Source organism: Pararge aegeria, chromosome 16 (genome assembly GCF_905163445.1).
Source record: "Pararge aegeria chromosome 16, ilParAegt1.1, whole genome shotgun sequence".
Taxonomy (NCBI): Eukaryota; Metazoa; Arthropoda; class Insecta; order Lepidoptera; family Nymphalidae; genus Pararge; species Pararge aegeria.
In genome coordinates this window covers 760,928-783,007 of record NC_053195.1, presented here as the reverse complement: position 1 = coordinate 783,007, position 22,080 = coordinate 760,928, and the positions used below count along the sequence as shown (strand labels likewise).

The following is a 22,080-nucleotide window of genomic DNA, read 5'->3' as shown; positions in this document are numbered from 1 at the left end:
GCCCTACCCTAACAGGTCAGGTGTATCTGAGACTTCAGCATCACCTATCACCAGGTGATATTGCTGTAAAGGGCTTTAATTTCAGTTGAATACTAAAAATTGTTATTTATTTTCTTGTTAAAAGAGTATTATAATAGGGCCGTAAAACATACATATAAAAAAAATAAAAACTCTTTTACGGTCAGGGCAGGGCTTATGGTATGAGCTTCTTATCGAAACGCAACGGCGAAAACTCTAGATAAATTTAAAATCGTCGTCAAAAATCATTACTTTGCAAAATGCATTAGTAGCGACATTCATTTGTATTTATTTATGATAAAATGCATTTTAGTGTTGCGTAAGTTTATTTTATTTATGTTGTATAATATTATTATAATTAATATAATAACGTATAGGTTTAGTTCATTAACTTATGAGTATGTATGTATGTTAAATAACAATGCGTGATGGTGATAACAAAAAAAAAACAACAACCGGCTAAGTTTGTTGTAGACTTCTTTTTAGACCAGGGCGATTTTGGAACCCTCGCAGCTTTAGCTTTAAGTTGACGAATTTAGTTATCGCCGTCAATTCACTTCTAAGTCATATTTTACATGTAATGTACGCATCAAAAGTGCCATCTACGAGTATGAAGAAATATCTGACTTTGACTTTGTTTATTAGCCCTAGCCTAAAGGTAGTCTGGGAGAACTGGGAACTCTTTTGCTAACATAAATATTGATATATAAAAAAGGCGGTCTGCGTTTTTGAACATACCTATATTTAAGTTTTATGTTTTTATCTCGTTATTATAAGTTTCTGTTTTTGTGGTGTACAATAAAGTGTTTACATATATACTATAGAACACTGGCCGATCTTTTGTTGCATCACACTAATGTGGATCAGTGAGAACCTGTCATCGATTAAAGAATGTGATATAGATAATTCGATACAGAACTGGTTCGCCTTCTATCCGTCCAACAACTAATGTCCAGTGATTAGTTGTCAACTGACTATTACTGTGTATACTGAAAGCACTTGCGAACCAGTCCGCGGTCGTTGTATCGGATATTTTATTGTTGGAATAATATTAATACTTAATCGTGTCGACATTCTTTTTATGGCGTGTGTTGTTCAGCAATAATAAGGATTGACGTGTTTTGTCACCCACCCATATAATCCATAAAGCTAAGAAACCAAGTCTTCGAACAGTGCGTGTTGCCAGTGGTGAGTGGCTATGAAACATGGTCGCTATGGGCCTCATAAGAAGTCTCAGAGTCACTTAGCTACGCGATCCAATCAGAAATTTGGAAATCCGTAGAAGAACCAGAGTTACCGACACAGCTCAACGAGTCGCGAAGCTAAAGTGGCAATGGGCGGGGCACATCGTTCGGAGAAAGGATGGACGTTGGGGTCTTAAGGTGCTGGAATGGCAGCTCTGCACCGGTAAGCGTCGACCCCAACAAGGTGGACAAACGACATTAAGCGCGTCGCAGGTAGCCGCTAGATCCAAGCGGCACAAGTTTCAAAGAACGGGCAGCAGAGTCCACTGTGCGACTGCTACTATCGACTGCGATCATAAACCCGTCTGCCCAGCGTGGTGATAAAGCCGAGGCCAAAGAGAGCCCTTTAGTCCTTTAGACTGGTGTAGGGTATTGTTGATTATAATTGCTAAAGCTTGGATGGATGTCTCTCACTCAATCACGCCGGAACAGCTGTTCAACAGATCTGTATGAAATTTAGCAGTGACATCGAGATATATTATAGTCTGGAATATTACATAATTCCGGTGGGATAAGATTGTTTGTGTTTTTTACAGAGCTAGGTTCTACATTCTGATTTGCCTGATTCATTATCTTGCCCGAGAACTACCACTATGGTAGTTCAGGAGTTATACAATAACATATGTATTTGATGATATTATTCAAACGCCCTAAGAAATTTTTCTAAAGAAATAGAATATAAAACAAAATCTTCCCGTCACCTCCAACAAAACTTTGAGAATTAATTGAAAAAGAAAAATCTTGAAGTAAATGGCTAACACAACGGTCGTTACGAAGCGATAGCTTTTGTAGAAATAGCGAGAGGGTCAAAAGGGCTAAGAATTATATTAATGGTAGTGCAAGGGAGCTGCGAAGGTATCGGCTCAGGCCATAGTGTAGCAAACATACAGAAAGTCTGACTCGTTGGTCTACTGTTTATGACGATTACTGATAACGAGGGATTCTTAGATTCAGTGTTTGTCATTAGAAGATATGTTACAATAGTGGTTAAACATACCATCATTGGAGCATTATTAATAAAGAGTCAGCTACCAGCAAAAACAGCGTTGCTAGATTTTTGCCTATTGCCGAAACTAGTAACGGAACAGTAGCTAAAGCAGAGTTTTGTAGTCAACAAGTGTGAATGAGAAGAAAAAGAAGAAGAAATATTTTTTTGCATGCAAGATATAAAGGAAAAGAGACAGTAAGAATTTAACAGTAAAGGACATTGTATAGGAGTGCCAAGGTGGCCTTATTGCTGTAAGCGATCTCTTACGGGCAACCTTTGTAGATAGGACTTACAGTATGCAATGAGGTTCAACATTGCTAGCTAGATATTGTTTGCTAAGACCGGAGTGCAATTATAGTAATCGAAGGTTTGCAATGATACACAAATGATAATAAATGTAATTTAATCCAAGTATCAAAGACAAATTTAAATAACATTTGAATAATTAATTAGGTATAAAGGTAGCAGTCGCCCTTGGTTGACTGAAGCCATCAGGCTTCATTCAACTGTATGGTTGCTAAACCGCGTAAGCTATTGGGGTGGTATAATCGCAGTCGGGGGCTCTCTCCCCTTGAAGCAAAAACAAGTAGATTGGACGCAAAGTCGCGGGAATGACTGGAGAGTTTTATACGAAAACACTGCTACTTTCGTCCTTTAATTCACGTCGGAAATGTACATTACATCTACTTTATAAACATGATTGTTTTTTTAATTCCTCTATTACTAAGCTATTGATTGCAGTTTCGCATGATAGTGCGTTATGCAGTCTAAGATAAAAGCGGGCTAACCTACATCGCTCGCCAGTGCGCCAAAGAGCACTTCAGAAAGGTTATTTGCTATATGTATTACAATCACTAAATTCAGTCCGTGCGATTATTCGGCGCTATAAGCATTTTCTATTTTATTCCATATTCCCACGTATATGCTTACCTTGCATGGCTATTTATCTCAGTGTACATCAAATTTAGCTAGCCACTGTGGGCAGTCTGGTGGTCACAGTCAACAAGTGGTCTGGTGGCAACTGTCTAAAGTGGCTAGCTAAATTTGAAATCAACTGAGATACAGAATCGGCCTGCTGCTCAAAAACTCTGTAGGCGCTACTGTCTGTCGATGAGTCACGCCTCATTGTTTAGTGTGTGTACATATTAACTGATCCAGTTTGGATATATTTAGTGATTATTGACAAAAGCTCTCGCGCGCACTGTAACAAGCGAAATGAGCCGTGAACCAGCCAGCTCGCCCCGACGCCCTGCTTTAACCTCCATCCCAATTCAGCGTCCAGCATATAAATGTACACTAAATCAATAATATAGTTTCTGGCACACACAATAATACGTAGTTTAGGATCTTAATGAACCTTCAAAGGTCATCATCATCACCATATCAACCTATTACCGGCCCTCTACAGGAGACACTTGAAAGTTTAATGTTTTTATGGTATATACCCTTGAAGGTTTAATGTTTTTATGATGTTTTACGATTTGAACAAAGCTTGCATAACACAAGCTACGCTTACTTTGGGCTAGATGGCGATGTGTGTACTGTCGTAGTATATTTATTTATTTGATTTTATTACATATTAGTATTGCCTGTTCTTTCTCGCAGTAAGATGTGCAAACATTACCTAAACGGGACCTAAGTTAGCGAACTCTCATCGGAGCTGTAAGTCACATGCTACTAGTCCATATTTCCAACTAACTGTGGTGTAAATACTTTTCTTGGGTTTTTATAATCAATGAAGCGAAATATAAATATCCCAGCACACACGTGGTATTTTCGTTATCCTGCCATTAACCCGAGATGGGTCAACAGGTTTACGGTAAAATAGTCCTAAATCACATAACTTTAGGGGCAACGTTCCCTTGGGGCGTGGGTTTGTTTGGGATCGATTATTTGAACAAACAAGCTTGGTAATAAATCATCCGCTCCCGGTTACCTGCGGGGATCGATACGAAAAAAGGGAGTTTAGAAACAAAGGGAGTGACACTTTCCAGCAGTGCCCATGGAATATTTCAAGCTTTGTTCAAATATTTGGCGACCATTAAAGCATGCTCTTTTAAAATATTAGGTATTCAGGATCGTTAGTTTTTATTTTTTTATAGTATTATTCTAATATAGTTAGAAACACTGTTTTTTTGTACTAAGATAGTTCTGGCACATTGCTTAAGTGTATTTACAAGATCAACAATATCCAGAAATAATAGGCTATAGCAGTCCCCGCGGGATTTCTGTTTTACCGTTTCCACGCGTTATAAAGTAGCCCGGAACACTTCTTGCGAAGCTACGATCGATTATAATATAGAAACGCTATTCGTCAAGTGTCCCGTAATATTGTCTTGTCCGAGATTTTGGGACCTATTTCCGTTATTTTGCTACTGAGAAAACCAATAACTTTAGTGATTGAGTTCGAAATATCAATTCCTTGCTTTGAATAAAATGTTATCCGAAATATTTTATTTAAAGCAAGAATAGCTATAACAGTCGTATTTAATACTATTAAATGCACAACAGCTTACATTACATATAAAGAAATGTCAGCGCCTTTTTTAGATTTTCTATGGAACTCACACCTAGTATCAATAAAATTAAGACAAATTCAGTATGATTATCGCACTACAATATTGTTAAATAATATATTACGGCTAAGTCCCTTTTTTTACGTTTTTCTGTGCATTAGCCAAATAAATCAGATACAGCCCTAACATCCCATGCAAAATTAAAATCATGTGGCTCCTTCCACTTCATTAGGCGTCGCGTAGCGTAGATACTGTGCGTGTCGGTCTTTTATCTTCAATAGGGTTGTCATAAATAAACACTTATAAAAATAAATATACTTCTTTTGATTTAATATTTTTACAGGGTGATTCCTTATGAAATATACTTATGCATCCTTCAATGATATTTCGTAATTCTGTTACACGTTGTACAAAGCACAGGAATTATTTGCAGGTGAGTATCATAGCGCCACTTGTAGATACAGTAGCAGCAATACCACTAAACCTTTTACAATATTTACCCGCCGCTTTATACCGATCAGCGAGATTGAACAGAGTTTTATTGCTGCAAGGAAAACATATCGTAAAGTTGTAATAGAGGCGTTACACGGTATAGCGTGTACACAGATTGCTGATAACGGCTGATAACGGGTATCGCGTACGAAAATATTCTTTATCACTACACATTTCGAGTGGACACTGCATAAAGCATTCCTGTACAGGCGACGACAAAATCTTAAGCGGTTAGTAAAAAGGACAGTCACCCGTTCTTATCAACGAAAAAAATCCTTTTATAATACGATGGATTATCTACATGAACGATAATATTTGGATCTGAAGTGCTGGTAGTTTTTAGACGCTGTGAGATGGTGGCAGTAAAAAGAATACACAGCCAAGTTTTTTAAGAGCTCCTTAACTCTTATGTAGATATTTGATTATCACACTACAGTGGAAAATCAATGTAGAAGTAAATGTAGATGTAAAGTAAAGTGCCTTACAGTTACTATACTATACCTACATATAGTATTATTTGAGTTTGTATGTTTTTAATTTGAATTCGAAAACAAAAAGTTTGTATGTTTTTAATATGAATTCGAATTAGTTGATATTTATATCTGAAGTAGCGTTTCGCTCTTTTGAGCAATACAAACGTTTTGAAGCTATATGAGTGCGAAATTGGACTTCTCTTGCGTTGTTGATACCTAGGACACCAATGATCTTAAGAGTGGTATAAAGAGTGTTCTGAAATTAAACTGCTACTGTGCTGTGTGGTTTTTTTTTTGCAATAATTGACGGATTAAGCGAATGACCCTGTAGAAAACCATCGCTTATATGCTCTACAAGTCAGGTTGGGGTTTATCAACCTGAGGCGTATATGTTAAGACTCATGTGCCTCCCCGGGAAAATGATAAGAATTTATCTTCTCCCTCAGCTTTTTCAACTCTCAGAACACGCCAGTGTTGAGTTCACAAGTGGAAATAATATCCAAATAATATATGTGGAAAAACGTCTAATATTCCATGTTCCCGTGCTTCAGCAGGTGGGCCCGTTAATTGCATCCCTTGTCAAAGACGCCGAAAGACCAGAAAACAGCAATTTTGCTTGGGGATAGAAATAGGCATAGCGTTAGTTTTTCTACGGGGAGCTCTACTACTTCTAGGAGGTTTTTAGTGGTAAATGCGGACCAGAGCTAAAAATATATCAAGTACTTTGGAACTCAGTTTAGCGCCCACCAGTCCAAGGAGCTGTAGTTATCGCAGTGTGAACACATGTAAGGCGCGCGGGCGATAGTGGCGTATCTGTGATCGATCGGCCGCGTTAATTACGCGCCTTATCGACGCATGATTTATTGATATTGGCCGCTGCCGGCTGCCGGACTACTTGCTGCGGGTTCTTATATGTGGCCAAATTGATATTAAGTGTCCCGCTCGAATTATATCTAGTTCTTCGTCTGAGAACAAGTTCCTGGCAAGTGGAGATTGAATGGACGATGTAACTTTTCACTCCGAAACAATCCATGAATCGCGCGTTATCTGTGAAATACTGAATTTCACTTCGATTTTATCTACAACTATAGCTATCTTAATCACCGCGTTTAAACCGCGAACGCAGCTACTTTTGAATACAATTTTTATTTTTTGTAATTCATACTTCTTCGCTCCCTTATTCGTGACTCCTTACTGATATTGCGCTGCTTCGCTCCGACCGCGTGCTTTTTTCCTTCGATCTTCCCTGTTAGCATCAGCTTTGTATACGGCTCGATTCTATCCTGGCTATGTGAGCGAAGTGTTTTCCGCAGACAGATGGTGGTGTTGCATACGAAGCAAGGTTATGTCAGCTGTATAATATGACCAACTGACAGATGTCAGGAACAGATTCCGTTTATTTTCTCATCCTATTTCTATAAGATAACTCGAGGGAATTGGCACACATGATAGCGGTGCATCGCCATTAAGTTATCAGCAAGTGATTTTATTGTAAATCCTAATCCTTAACTAAGTTATAAAGTTGTATCTCAGCATTATCTTAGCGAAACATTTTAAGAAAATTAATTGCTTTGTATTTTATGATCAAGGTTCATGAATACAAACATTTTGGTATGGTACTAACAGCATGTTATAGCTGTACAGCTTAGCTGTAACAAAATAAGAATAAATGTTTGGCAATATAAACAAACAAAAATATGTGAATTTAATTACAGTGTTTAGTCTATAAAATGTTATCAAGAAATCGCTTAGAAAGCCGCTGTTCTATAACGTTGGTGGGCGCTGCAACAATATAGGAATTTACAATCAGTGTACTGTTTGCACTGAGCTGTAATAATTGGCCCAGATAGTAGTTTACGGAACGTTCCAATTCTAATTGGCTCGAATGAAAGCCGTAAGAAATGAATACCGGCCGCGAACGTTTTACAATCGTTTGAATTAGATATATTATCTCATCGACCGATATTTTTGACGACCTCAACGCAACGGTGAGCGCTGTGAATTTAGTAGGAGGTCCCGGGTTCAATTCCCAGCAGGGGCAATTTGGGAATTTATAATTTTGAGTTTTCTCTGGGCTGATCTGGTGAGAGCATTCGGCCTGGCTAGTTACCACTGTACCGACAGATACCCTAATTGTTGTGTGTGTTGTGTTCCGGTGCGTCGCGTCCAAACCTAACGTTGTAGCAGCCTGGTGGGTTTTTGGCCTAAAATCTTTTACCATTAGAGCTTGTGTCCAGCATAGGGATGATAGTGTGAAGATTAGGTGCTAAGGCTAATCTATAAAGTTGAAGCATCTCATCCTGCTACGGAAAGAACTGTGCTTGTAATGTCTTTCTCAGTCCAGAAATTAGTTATATTTTCTTAAGTTTTTTTTTTATTTGTAAACTACAAACAAAAAATATATTTTTCTAGGGAAATCATAGTAACAAACTAAAATTAATATTTACAATAAATATAAGAGAAGAAATGAACAGGTAATTATCTTAAGAACCAAAGCAACGGATGCGGTAGCTTTTAAGGAACGCTGAAGTTGGTCACGTTTTTCGGAGGACCGGTGGATGTTGGACTCGAAAGGTCTTTGAGTGTAGACCAAAATAAGTGTTTGCTCTCTCAATTAGATTTAGAGTAGACTTCCGGAAAGTGACCGCCATCGACATGGCTGGCTGCCACAGGCTGAGAGTACGTAGACATGGTGTTGTTTAAAAGAGGTCTATGTCCAGGAGTGGATACATACAGGCTGATGATGATGTAAGAAGAGCCTTATAGGCTGTCTGCCTTCTTTTTTGAAGTCAACTCTAAGCAAATTTGATGGCACTGAAAGAAAACTCATCTAAATCCCCGCAGTACCTACTTACAGATAGGAATTCACCGACAATGGTATAAGCGGGGAAATGTCATTAGTATCTTTGCGTATGGATGATTGATGAAGTTCGCATGTATGTTACGCCGAAACAGTCAGAACAAAGATTTGGAAAGTAGAATATCATTATTAATTACTGTGCGATATCGAATTAGCGCAAAAACACAAGGTTAATCTAATTTTTAATCCTATTAAAAAATGTTTATTTGGGGTTAAGGAAAATAAATGCGATTTATTTATTTTTGGAGCTAGTAATGACGTTATGTTTTGTGGACATGAATTGAATTGTTTTGTGTTAGAAGTTAAGACTGATTTGGTATGCCACATGGGATTTGCTGCGGCTGAAGTGGTGAAAATCTTTGCCCATGATTCAAGTATGATTATTATGACTTAATAATGAACAATTATTGCTTATTGCGTAACAATTGTTTATTGCTAGGCAACACCTTCTTAGAATGTTCCGGTGTAGGAGCGAAATATGCGTACAAATTACATTTTGGAAATTTAGTTTGGTGTGGAGTATATAGATTGAAGAAATTGCACCCTACAGATTTTACTGGTTTTTGCGGAAATTATACTTAATTTTTATTACATATTTATATAATTTACTAGCTAATGCTCCAGTCTTTATCCGCGTTTATAACGGTTTATTACAAATCCCGCGGGAGCCGATTGTTTTCCTGGAATTAAAAGAAGCCTTTGTTACTCTCCGCCCTTTCAATTAGCTCTTGGTAAAAATCAAGTGAAAGCAAACAAACAGACACACTTTCGCATTTGTAAAATAATAATAAATAAATAAGAAGAAGAAGCGGCGATTGCCCAGTAGGTGGGACTGACTTCGTCTTCACTTTCAGGGGGGAGTTCGAGTCCCAGCACGCACCTCTAACTTTTCAAAGTTAATTGCGTTTTAATAAATCAATAATATCACTTCCTTCAACGTTAAAGGAAAACATCGTTAGGGAACCTGCATACCTGAGAGTTCTATATAATGATCTCAAAGGTGTTTGAAGTCCACCAATCCGCACTGGGCCAGCGTGGTGGACTAACTTTAACCCCTTCTCATTGTGGGTGGAGACCCGTGCCCTGTAGTGGGCCGGGAATGGGTTGATATAATGATGATGATACTACGACAATAAACACATCGCCATCTTGCAAAGTAAGCTTAGCTGGTGTACTAAGATTAATGATGAATAATATTATACAGAAATACTTATAATACCTATAAAGACACTGACTGAAATATATTTGTGTTCATCACACAAACATTTTCCAGTTGTGGTATTCGAACACACAGCAGGACTCAGAAAGTAGGGTCGCTGCCCACTGCGCCAATCGGCCGTTTTAAAATTAGTTATGATAGTTAGGTTAGTGAATGCTGGGCTAATTGTGAGCTTGTTTATATTAGAAGCGAGTCGATTAACTCTGCAGTGAGAGTCGCGTCGGGAATATTTAATAAACAATCCGTTGTGGGGACACGTGTTTGGAGTTAACGAGCGGTTGTGCATAAGTGCCTCGTTGTGGACTGCATATGATAATACAGCGCTGCCCGGCTATGACTGCGAGCTACTGTTTGAAGCTTGTATGGGTAACAGATAATATAACCTCGATAGCTTAACGGTTAAGCAGTAAGTAGCAGGTTCAAACCCCACACGTCGAGCTATTTTAAAAGCGGAGGTAATAAAAACTTTACGTTTAGCTGGAGTAATGATGTGCAGTTACATGGTTACAACTATGGTTCACCTTTTTTTTCTATATAAATAAAAATTAATTGCTGTTCGTCAGTTTAACTTAACCTCGAGAACGGTTGGACAGCTTTGACTAATTTATGTTAAAATATTTTGGTAGTCCAAGGAAGGTTCAAACGGTGAGAAGAATACCCATATATATATCATTCTTCTCCGAAATGGCTGGACCGATTTTGATGAAATTTTATGTTTATATTTCAAAGGGTTTCCGGTTGAATTGAAAACACAATTGGAGGTGGTTTTAGGCGTTATAAATAATATATTGTAAAGAAAGTGTAAAGTTAGTGTAAGAACAGTCAGAGTCCAGCAGGATCCGGATTAGGATGAGGTTTATGACGATAACTAAGTATTTGTAATGTGTCAGAATATATTATTTAGAAACTAGCTGTTAACCACGTTCTTCGTCTGCATTTATTGCGATTTTTTACAAATCCCGTGAGAACACTTTGTTTTCCCGGAATAAAAAGTAGCCATGTTACTCACTGTCCTTTCAACTAACTCTATAACAAAAATCAAGTTAACTGCTTACTTAGCATGGAGGAAGAATAAAGAAACACACAGTAGCATTCATTATATTAAGTAAGGATAACGCTTAAAATAATTTTGTGGAGAAATGTTCTCACGGCTCAAAAACTAACTCAAGTCGATTAGCAGGCAGGACAGGTGCAATTGACGTTAAACATCAAAACAACAGGCACCGCAATCAATTACCAACTGAATACCAAATGGTGGTATTGACTAACCCCCGTGTCCATCACAGATTAGTTATTCCCAAAATACCTCCAAACATAACACACAGCAAGTCGTAAACTACCTTACTGTGGTGTTAAGGCCCGGGTTACATGACACCGGCGGTACTATAGCTCGGATAACTGAATCGGCTCAGCTTACTGAAATATAAGTGACTTTGCTGAGGACAATCTTACCGAAACGGAGCACAAAAATGAATGACTAGATATATTTATAAAAGGAGTTTAACATTGCAACGTGCTCATTTTTTTTTGCTTTTTTTGTTCGCTCGTTCATTGCGCTTATTCTCGCTCGTCGAACTTTCCGAACGTGCATTTAAAAAAGAATATAAACTACTCGATTGGTACATAATCGTGTGATTTATTGTGCAAATGTATGTTTATCAAATGTATGTGCAAAAAAACCATTTGAGAGGAGTTACTGTGGCCGAAAGTAACGCAAGCTCTTGAGAGTCATGTACACAATACAGGATTAACGGAGTATAGGAGTGTGACTCTACGAGTACGAGTACCTACCATAGATTCGGACGGCAGATTTTACTGTGGAAATTGTATGATATTAAAAGTCTTAATGGTTTATCATCATCATATCAAACCATTACCGGTCCACAACAGGGCACGGATCTCCCACAATGAGAAGGGGTTAAGGACGTAGTCCACCACGCTGGCCCAGTGCGGATTGGTGGGTTATGGTTTATAGATGTATACTGTGCACGTTACTCCCCTATATTAAGCCAACATCGAGCCAAAAATAAATTCTCAAGATCGGTTTTTCTTTTCCAGACCGCGTCGGTTTATTAATACTGACTGGTTTTGGTAATCATCACATCGTTAACGGAGTCTCATGTAGTCAACGCCTAAGGAAGGGTGCAATGTAAAATGCTGGATGCCTTAGTTGGTAAGCGATGGGTGGCCCGCTGGCAGAGCGGTGGGTGCATGTATAAATAATTTGATAAGTGAGCGCCGGCGGCGCGGCGGGGCCTCGCTAATAGCTGGCGTCCCTGGAAAAGCGATGGGGCAACTATCAGAGGCTACTTGATCACTTTTGACAGTGAAAAGGACGACATTAGGCAAAAGGGCCTAGAAATCGTAAAATCAGCAATAGCCTGTCAAAACTCTTAATTCATATATTTTAAGTAGGCATAATATAAGCACTTTTGACACGTATAATCTGTCTGGTTGTAATGACTACCACCGGTAATGAAGGAGGATTCTACCGAAAAGAAGCCGGCAAGAAACTCAGCAGTTGCTTTTTTCCACAGTCTACTACAAGGCTATAACGGACAAGAGATATTATTCTCCCCGGGAAAACGATAAAATTTAAGCTTAATCAACTCTCCAATCACTGGCGCGCAAGTGGAAATAATATCCAAATAACATACGTGTAACAATAAACGGGGGTAAACTTCTCCTATTTCCTGTTGATTTGGCAGGTGGACACGTTAATTGTATCCCTATGATGGGGGATATAGTATGATGAAGTTTTATTTTTCTCCTGCTTATGCTAACCGCCTCTTCCTAGGGGAGGTTTTGCCCATTACTACCCCGTTAGGCAGATGGGTTTGTGTTTGCAGTAGATGGTAGTAGTAGCACAGAGAACGCTAATTGTTGTTTTTTTTTACACGGTATTTTTTTTAAAGAGAACCGGGTCTATAAAAATCAATATTGTCAATAACATCGACTGTGTGCTAGGAGCAGACAATGTAGCGGGCCACAGCCTGTTTTTAATCTAAAGTAGAATTCTAGAATAATTAAATAAGGTCACGGTAAGTAACAATCGAAATATTATTTAGACAAACGATTACACTCGGCTGTTCCGCGTTTAGTATTGAAAATGGCAGCTTTGATTAATCCTGCTCAACTTATATGTTGACACTAATTGATTGATTTTGATTACAATGTTTCCGCTCAGGAAATATTTATAAAACTAATTCAATAATTAAAACTAACTGAAACTATAAAAACATTACCCCGCAATTACGCCGCAATTAAATTATTAAGCCGCAACTACTAATTTATTAACTGATATTTCAAAAAGAGAAGAAGAAGAAACACTTTATTTCACATATAACATACAGGAAAAGAAACAGTGAGGAGTATATAGAACACAATGTAGACATGCAAAGGCGGCCTTATTTGCTGCAAGCAATCTATTACAACCTTTGTAGATAGGATAGGACTTACAGCAAGAGAACGGGATAGTGCCAAGAAGGGTTAAGGCCAAAGTCCACCACGCTGGCCCAGTGCGGATTGGTGGACTCCACAAACCTTTAAGAACATTATGTAGAACTCTCAGGCATGCGGGTTTCCTCACGATGTTTTCCTTCACCGTTGAAGCAAATGATATTTTAATTACTTAAAACGCAACATAAATTAGAGGAGTTGAAGGTGCGTGCTGGGATTCGAACTCGGCCCCCCGAAGGGATGTCGAGCTCCTACCCACTGGGCTATCACCGCTTTACATTGTGTAATAACTTGCCCATATATCAAGGTATAGTTCTAAGAAAAAGGAAAAGAAAAGAATTCAAGGCATCTCGAGGTAACAAGGAAAATTAATTTGATTTTTTTTCGGTTCCCGCCGCAGTCTGTTTGTTTGTTTTACATATTCTCCTCTAAGACAATTGTAGCTCCGTGTAGCTGCTCGTAATTGTTGCGAGTCGCCACGTTTTAATTTACCCGCTGAATAGGCATTGTGCGTCGGTGACAATGAAAACTTTACCTGCGTAAGTAAATTTAAAAGCATTGTTTATGTAAAAGTTAGTTATTCTCAATTTCGTTCGGTTGCCGAGTGCTGCTAAATGAGTTTGGCGGAATTTAAGCTATTAATACTATGTGGTTCTTCACAGCGAATAACAACAACTGTATTCTGAACTGCCGTCGTCGGCGGAATACTCTATTCATTTGCCACTTTTTAGTCTTTTTTTGGGTCTTTACACAAACACTAAACTGACTATTGCTCTTGCCCGCTTCGATGCAGAACTGACTCTTCTTCAAGCCTGCACGATCATGTGTGGTCGCCCGAAAGATCATGCCGATTTGATAAAACTGTTTGAACAATTTACTTGAACGTCTACGGCATAAGCCATCCATGTACTCGGAACATAAACGAATATATCCAGCCATACCTTACATGTCAAATGAGTAGGCGCGGCCTCTCGAACAATGAATGCAAATGAAAAACGCGCGCGTAATCCGACGGGGTCTTATGCACGCACAAATTTGTGAATGGCCCATCGTAGAGACAAATACTGCATTGTCGGCACTAAGTCGTGATTAGGGTTGCCAGCGTTTACAATTTAAACTATTGTGATCCTTCTTAAGCATTTAAAGCATTTTCTTCTACGCCTCGTGTACGGTTGTCTGGAAGAGATCGCTTTATTAAGCGATACGGCCGCCAAATTATATCTTCTACCTTAACGCTTATTTGTATTTGTTTTTTTGAATTTCTCTATGGTGTACAATAAAAGTGTATTCATTAATTAATCTTTTTTATAATGTTTCTATTCATCCCAGCACGGCTAGTCTGAGCAGAAGACATTTTTCTCAGCGGGGAAAGAACAAAATTTCATCACAACTAGAAATCATATGCAAATAATTTTGTGCTTTGGCTTGTGGACATGTTAATTTTATCCTTAGTCAGGGGATATAATCGGGAGATATATTTTTGTCCCCGGTCTATGCTAGTCGACGGAGTTATGAGCGCTTTGCTCTTAATAAGTGGGAGGTCCTTCCGGAGTAGTTTTGGAATTTAAAATTTCCGAATTTTCTCTGGATTGGTCTGGTTGTAGCTAGGTTGGTTTGGACATGGCATGTTACTAGCCAACCGACAAAAACGTGGTATAAGGATTTAATATTACTAACTTCCATAACATGCTTATTTCTGCCGCTAAGCAGCATTTTCGCAATGCTGTGTACTGTTCTTGTTTATAGGCGTTGGTTTTTCTCTTACAATTATTAATTATAAAAAAATAATACATGTTAGCCCGCTACCATTTTATACTACGTGGTCTTACAGTCAAGGGCTAACTTATAGTGGAATTAAAGAAACCTCAAAAACCCGTGTAGGTATGTAATAATAAGTTAACCCTAGTGACGTTCATTAGCTCCCCGTTCGCTGACCCCAGTATGTATAAATATACGTCCCAATATGCACTTAATATGTTCAATACACCTTAAGAGTAATTAGGAGGTGTCAGATAATACGAAGCAGCAACGGTTACCATCGCCTGGGATAGTTTACGCTGTGGCTTACAAAAAAGGTCGCCATCGATCCACACCGATAAGTAGAATAGCATACAGTTCAACTTCTAAATGCTGATTTTTACTTTAATACATTTTTTATTTATCAACAGCCTGCCTTTTGCCTAGTAGTTTAAATGTTAAATTTCAAAATTATTCTTAATCGCTATTAATTACTGTGACAATTCATTCATCTGAATGGGTATTTTTTTTTTGACATCAATTAATTTGGCGTATGTCGTCTATTGTGTAACATTGCATGCAAAATAATTGGCAATACACTGTACCCTAAACCAATGTGAAACACCTAATTGACGTGTATTTTGCAATAAATGATTTTATTAAAAATGGCTTAAAAATATCGTTATTGAAACAAATTTTAGGGAAAAATAACGACAAGCTAAAGCTTTATTATAAGTATAATTCGTCCGCGTGGAAATGTTCACAATTTAATTTTCCCTATACAAACTTTCAACGAGTATTCTAAATTATATATTCCGACCCTACGCGTCTTAGCGCGATGCTTCGTTTGTGTGATGTTAAATAAACTATAACCTTCCTTAGGTAAGTCCGAAGTTGAAGTTTTATTTAAGATTAGCGTGATTGTCAAAGTCAAAAATATCTTTATTCAAGTAGGCCCATAGGTGGCACTTTTGATGCGTACATAAGAATTACACGGTAGTGAGATGATGGCGATACCCACATTCGTAAACTTAAAACTAAAGCTACGAGGGTTCCAAACGCGTCCTGGTCTAAGAAGAAACCCACAAAAAACTTAGCCGGGTGTTTTTTTTTTGTTATCACCATCTCACAATGTCATTTTAAAATTATTAGAAGAGCAACCAATAATTTACACCCAAGCTTTTTTATCGATTACGTAGTCCTTTATACTATAATAGGACTTTTCTGAGGATAGGATTGACTTTTCTAGGATTGATTGTTTGTAAAGATAGATATTGATATAGGATATCGGTAGTACTCCTGGAACTTGGAAGCTACCACATTAATATTTCCACAATATCAAGTGGTGTACACTACAGCGTAGAAGAGGCAGTGCAGGAAAGATTGGTGTCGACCTTTATCATAGGAATGCAGGCAGGCCAAAAAGTATTGATATTTGATAAATATATCGATACTAACTGTTGCCCGCGCCCTTTGTCCGCGTATATTATGGTGTTTTACAAATCCCGTGGGAACCGTTCGTTTTCCTGGGATAAAAAAGTAGCCGATGTTCCTCTCCATCCTTTCAACTAACTCTATGCCAAAATACAGTCTATTGGTTGCTAAGTTAAGGCGTAAAGGTCGGAAAAACCATCAATTAACTTTTCGTTTCTATAATATAAGTAAGTATATGGGTGAGCACTGAGCATAGTCGTAGGAGACAATGAAAATGGTCAACTTTATTACGACTATATTTCAGCGGTGTCTTACAAATAAGTTAGCGGCGACAACGACAACGTTTCAATTGTAAATAATATATTGTATTTTTCACATTTTCGATGCCCAATTTATCGATATATCGAACTAAAAATAGCGGTACAACGATATTTATTTCAAAAGCTATCTCAAAAATTCCCCGAGATGGTGCTGTTTACGCCTTGTCTATGCTTTGTTGGTTGTTTCCAAAGCTGCACCCACGCGTCAAAGCAAACAAAAAGAACAATGATTGTTGTTAGTACGTTTTAGGCACACCCCCGTTTGAGACGATCGCAGTAGCTCCTTACAGAATACCGTTAAGTAACTTTGCTTTTCAATATTACTTTGTCAGACAACGGAAAAGAGGCAAGGTTTAAGCGTTTTTTTGATTAAACATCCATCTTCGCGCCGCGACAGTTAGACCGTGACTATAAACGGCATGACGCTCTCTCATGCCGTCATGCTCCCTCTATGTCAGCGCTAACGAATACCATGTGGTTTGATATTTTAAATACACACTATTTTATTTTATTAAAATAAAAATAAAATTTAACATAAAATATATTTTAATAGTCAAGCCCTTTCAATTGGTACCCGTAATGAAAGATTTAAAAAAAATATTTCGCGGCGGAATCTTGGCTTATTTTCATTTCACTAATTCATCAAATAAAAACAAAATCAAATATAAACTCCATTATACTATAACTTTGAGGAAAAAAATTCAAGTTAGTAAACAATGAAAGACAATTTAAATAAAATTTAGATACATAATAAATCTCACGGACAAATCGGATACTATTCGGATTATATTTAGCATTTTCCATTTAATAGCATATTATTCTCAGTCCGCGACGTGTATTAGTTATTCCGCATGCAAGAAAACTGTCACATAAATTTTTGCGGCCATGAATCCTCGTGCCTTGTCAGGCTGTATTGTGCTGAAAGTGTATTGTAAGGCCAGGAATGGTGTGAACGACCCCATAATTATTGTGAGATTGGTTACCGCTACTATCTCACCAGACAAACGGGCATTGCCCATACTATGAACACCATCAGCTCAATTCGTATGCCCTGACTGGGAACAGATCGCTTTTCTCTATTTAATACTTATGCCCGTTTTCACTAAGGACGGACAAGGTAATGCCTAAGCAAGTAACGCCTAATCAAAGAAGTTATATAACTTAACTAGTTTGTGGTTTTTTCAAAAAGGTGTGGTATTTTGTGTTTGATACTATTATATTTTTTATTGTTCGTTCGTCTTTCTGGTTATTAAAAAAACTTCATTTTTTATTTTTTTTAATCTGTCAAGTGTCGCCTAAACGCATTAGACTCGGATAAGGGTTTAGGGCACGCTATAGTGAAGTGCGGGTTGGTAGACTTTTGAAAAAATTATGTTCTTCTCTCAGGCATACAGGTTTTTCTTCACCGTTAAGCCTAGTGACATTACATTGTTTAAATTAAAAACGCACAAAACTGAAACTAAAAAGAACGATGAAACGATCATCCCACCGAAAGGGAGGCCGAAATGTTAACCGCTAGGCTATCGGTGCTTGAGACCCACAACGACGCTCCGATGACGTTTATTATATTGAAGCATAAAGCTCATAATAAAGCTATAGTCGTTTGTTTGAACGCGCTAATCTCGGGAGCTACACTATCAATTGGATTTGAACAAAGTTTTTTGAATTTATTATCCAATTATTTAGATTGGTTTTATTTCTTGAAACTTTAGCTTTGTTCGAGAAATGGCTCTCCTTTTGGAATAAGGTTATATCTTATACTAATTTTTTGTTTGTTTATTTGAACGTTATGATCTCAAGAACTACTGGTCCGATATGAAAAATTATTTCAGTGTTCCATTGCCCATTTATCGAGGAAGACACACACACACAAACATACAGTGCTGGATGTAATATATAATCACGCTGAAATCAAAAGGAGCATAGCACCAATGAAGAATGTTTTAAAAACAGGGTTTTTTTTCTTCTTGACATATTCCGCTGCGTGCGCTGCGTAAACGGTTTAAGTTTCGATAAAATCATGTATGACAAAGTTGTTCCCCTTTATAAGCATAAGTCGATCTGTTAAGGATGATCAATACGCGGGCGTAGTCGCGAGGGACTGCTAGTATAAAATATTCTTTCATGTCGTCGTAACTTCCAAATATGGTGGTGGTTAGAGATAAAAAAAGGTTTTAATTTGAGAGCTACCTTCACTGTGTAAATCTCGTTAGTGTCGAACGATTAATTCCCGCTAATCGGTGTATCGAAAGGAAGGCGCGAAAGTGGGCTCGAAGGTAATCATAAATAAAGGCGTGAGTCAGGCGGGTTGTTAGTTATTTTCGACTTGCAAATGAGAAAGTGCATTGCTTATAGCCGGCGTCTATAGCTAGATGGCGCGGCCATTGGGTGCAACGCACTTGTGCCGGCTAGGCTATTCCAAACGCAGGATATATTGGCAGAGACAAAAAAACGTGCCGCGAAAAGTAGGTAGTAAAGATGCTTAATCGATATTCCCTCTGCCGAACCGTCGAATTATTGAAAATAAAGAGTGCACCAAAAACGATAGATAAATGAATTAATGAATATACTTTAATTGCACCACAAAAAGTTCATAAAAATTGGTGACTTCCTATCTTATTTTTTTAATAGGTATGAGAAAGAAAATAAATGTGTTTTGGTCTGTAGAACCTACCTCCGTGGGTAATAATGTGTAGAATTACTGAATCTATAAAAATATTTTTTATCATAGGAATAAACCGACTTAAAAAAAGGAGGAGGTTCTCAAATCGACTGTATGTTTGTTAAATAGTCGCCATAGGAAATTATTGATTATCACAGCGATCTGTCTTTCTTACTTCAAAGAATACTTAATTTATATTGACTATAGCTATTTTTTTTATTTACTTGACGTGATAGTTTCTTTCTTATTTCTTAAAGTGTGGTTAATAGACGTGGAGGCAAAAATCTATCTAAATTATTGAAATTATACCTTTCTTACCCTATTTCCGTGGCTTTGGAAGAAACATCTCACGATTTTACATAACTTGGAATAGGTAGATAATTAAATAGGTAAATTGATTGCGTGATATTGTGGGCTTAATTAATTATAAAATGTTTTATAGACAGATGTTTATTATAAAGAAGTTTTGGGCGTTTTTCACATTTGACTTTGAAACTTAGTAAGTTCATCTATGGTAAAAAAATGGACTTTCGTCACCGATGACAAATGAGTTATTTTAGTAATATATTAGATAGTATCTGGCCATTTTCTAGGATAACCGTTTTGTTAAGAATCACTAGATTGTTTATTCAAACCATTTCTTTAAGATCTAAAAGTAGAAGCTAAATTTTAAATAGGTTTAACATCGAAACGGAAACCAGGATTATCCTGGAGACACAATTTCTGTAGAAACCCTAGCTGCACTGTACTGGGTTGGAGTTTGTTCCTTTCCAGCGTATCCGGTTGTTTGGGATAAACAATTTTTATTTTTCTCTGCGAGTTATTCTAGCGGGAACGCTACCGGCCACGACCTTATTTCATGAAATTACATTTATAGGGTTTAAACTTTACACACCATTGTTAAACGTAGGTTTGCACTTTGCAATGGTAACGCAATAAATTAAAATGAAATTTCATTTACTATTACCAGATTACGTAGGCAGAAAGTCCTGCCAAACAAAAATCATCTTTTAAAATGGAGGTGTTTTTGGAATTTCGTCGATATAACGAAATGAGAATCTGTCTCCAACCTAACCCATGGACTATATTAGCATGTCACTTTTAGTAAATTGAAGTAGATAGGCAGGTTTTTAATCATTGTTCTTCGGTTGGTAGCTACTAGGCCGTTGCTTACTTGACGAAAGGTTAAGAAAAACTTTTTTAGAACTTAGTTGACTTGATTGTAGTAACGACGGTATTGAGGATTCTGAACTTTGACTTCTCAGTACATAGATTCGCAGGTACTAAGCATACCATGTCTATCTACATTCATTATCTCAGGTTTTTCTTTTATAAACTTTTTCGTACTACAATAAACAATTATTTCGTAAATGTTTGTTTTTTGTGTAAAATATGTTTTTAAAAACAAAATAAACCAAGTGTTCAGATAAATAAATGAAAACCTAATATTTTTAAATATAATTTACACTAAAAAGTAATAAAAAGATTTCTGTTGTTGGACTACAGGTACCTAGTCTATAACTAGCCTAACCTATCTAGTAATAAACACATTCTTACAAAAGTTATTTAAAGAAATTGTTCACCTAAAGTGCAATGTAAACAAAAGAAGGGAAACAAATAATTTATATACCCAAATAAAGATAAACCAGTATAACAGAGGACGAGCCACGACCTTCCGACGGCGTTCCTCCGATCGATTGTACCTAATCGACTTGCAACGCTGTGCAAGATACGATACCTAGGTATATTACCCAATCTACTCGCAACTTATCAACAAAACAAATCCCGGCTTATCACCTAATACGTCAAATCGATAGTCGATAAGTCAACTCACCGTTTTCCGAGCAGCAGCCTTCACAACACAACACTAGTTTATCCAACACACAAAACTTCACAGACGTCTTAAACAAAACCTAATTGAAACCATGTTATCATTTAAAAGTATCGATCTTAGTCACACGCTGGAAACGGTTCTCTGCGACGCGTATATTTTTACATTCAGACAGCGAAGATTTCTTCACAGTTCCACCGTGGTTTTCACTTAAGTTCCACGCCAAGTAGCTTGGAAAGAATCCGGGTGCAGTTTGGAAGCGAGTTATTGTTAGGTCACAGTCAGCTGGGCGATTGTTTGAAACAAATGATAGCGAATAGCGATATTTACGAAACGATGCGTAACTAAATACACAACAGCCCGGCACGACGCGCGGAGAGGGACTAACCGGGTGTATCGAGACCGACTGAGACGAGTGAATGAACGAGGGAGTGCGGTGCAGCCGAGGGAGGGACGCGCGGGGGCAAAGTGATGTCACTACAGTTTTACATATCCCGCCAATAGATGGCGTTACACGTCGTTTAACAAAACTAGGAGCGTTTGAGATTTTCTAAATAATTATGCAGCCGGCATCCCGTGTTCAGGAATTAGGAAGGCGTTTTCGAATTATCGTAGTCGAACGTTTGCTCGTGCTCTCTGCGCTTTATTCAATCCGCTCCTTCAATGTCCGGATTCAATTTACGGCAATCGCATTTTAAATTCGTCTCCGAGGGAAATTAGTGTGTACACAGCATTAGGTACGTTGAACCGGGAAAAATGGGGAAAACGGGGGAAATAATTACAGTTTGTTTGAACAACTGAAACAATTTAAGTGGAAAAATAGAAAT

At 37.7% G+C, this 22,080-nt stretch overlaps 1 protein-coding gene across 1 annotated transcript in view; it reads right to left on the bottom strand.

Moving 5' to 3' along the window:
- The window catches only part of LOC120630691 (frizzled-2), a 41,209-nt gene extending 19,556 nt beyond the window's left edge, over positions 1-21,653 (bottom strand). The window contains exon 1 of the mRNA XM_039899969.1: positions 21,257-21,653. The gene's annotated coding sequence lies outside the window, so the exon portion shown is untranslated. The remainder of the gene's footprint in view (positions 1-21,256) is intronic.
- Between the last annotated feature and the right edge of the window lie 427 nt (positions 21,654-22,080).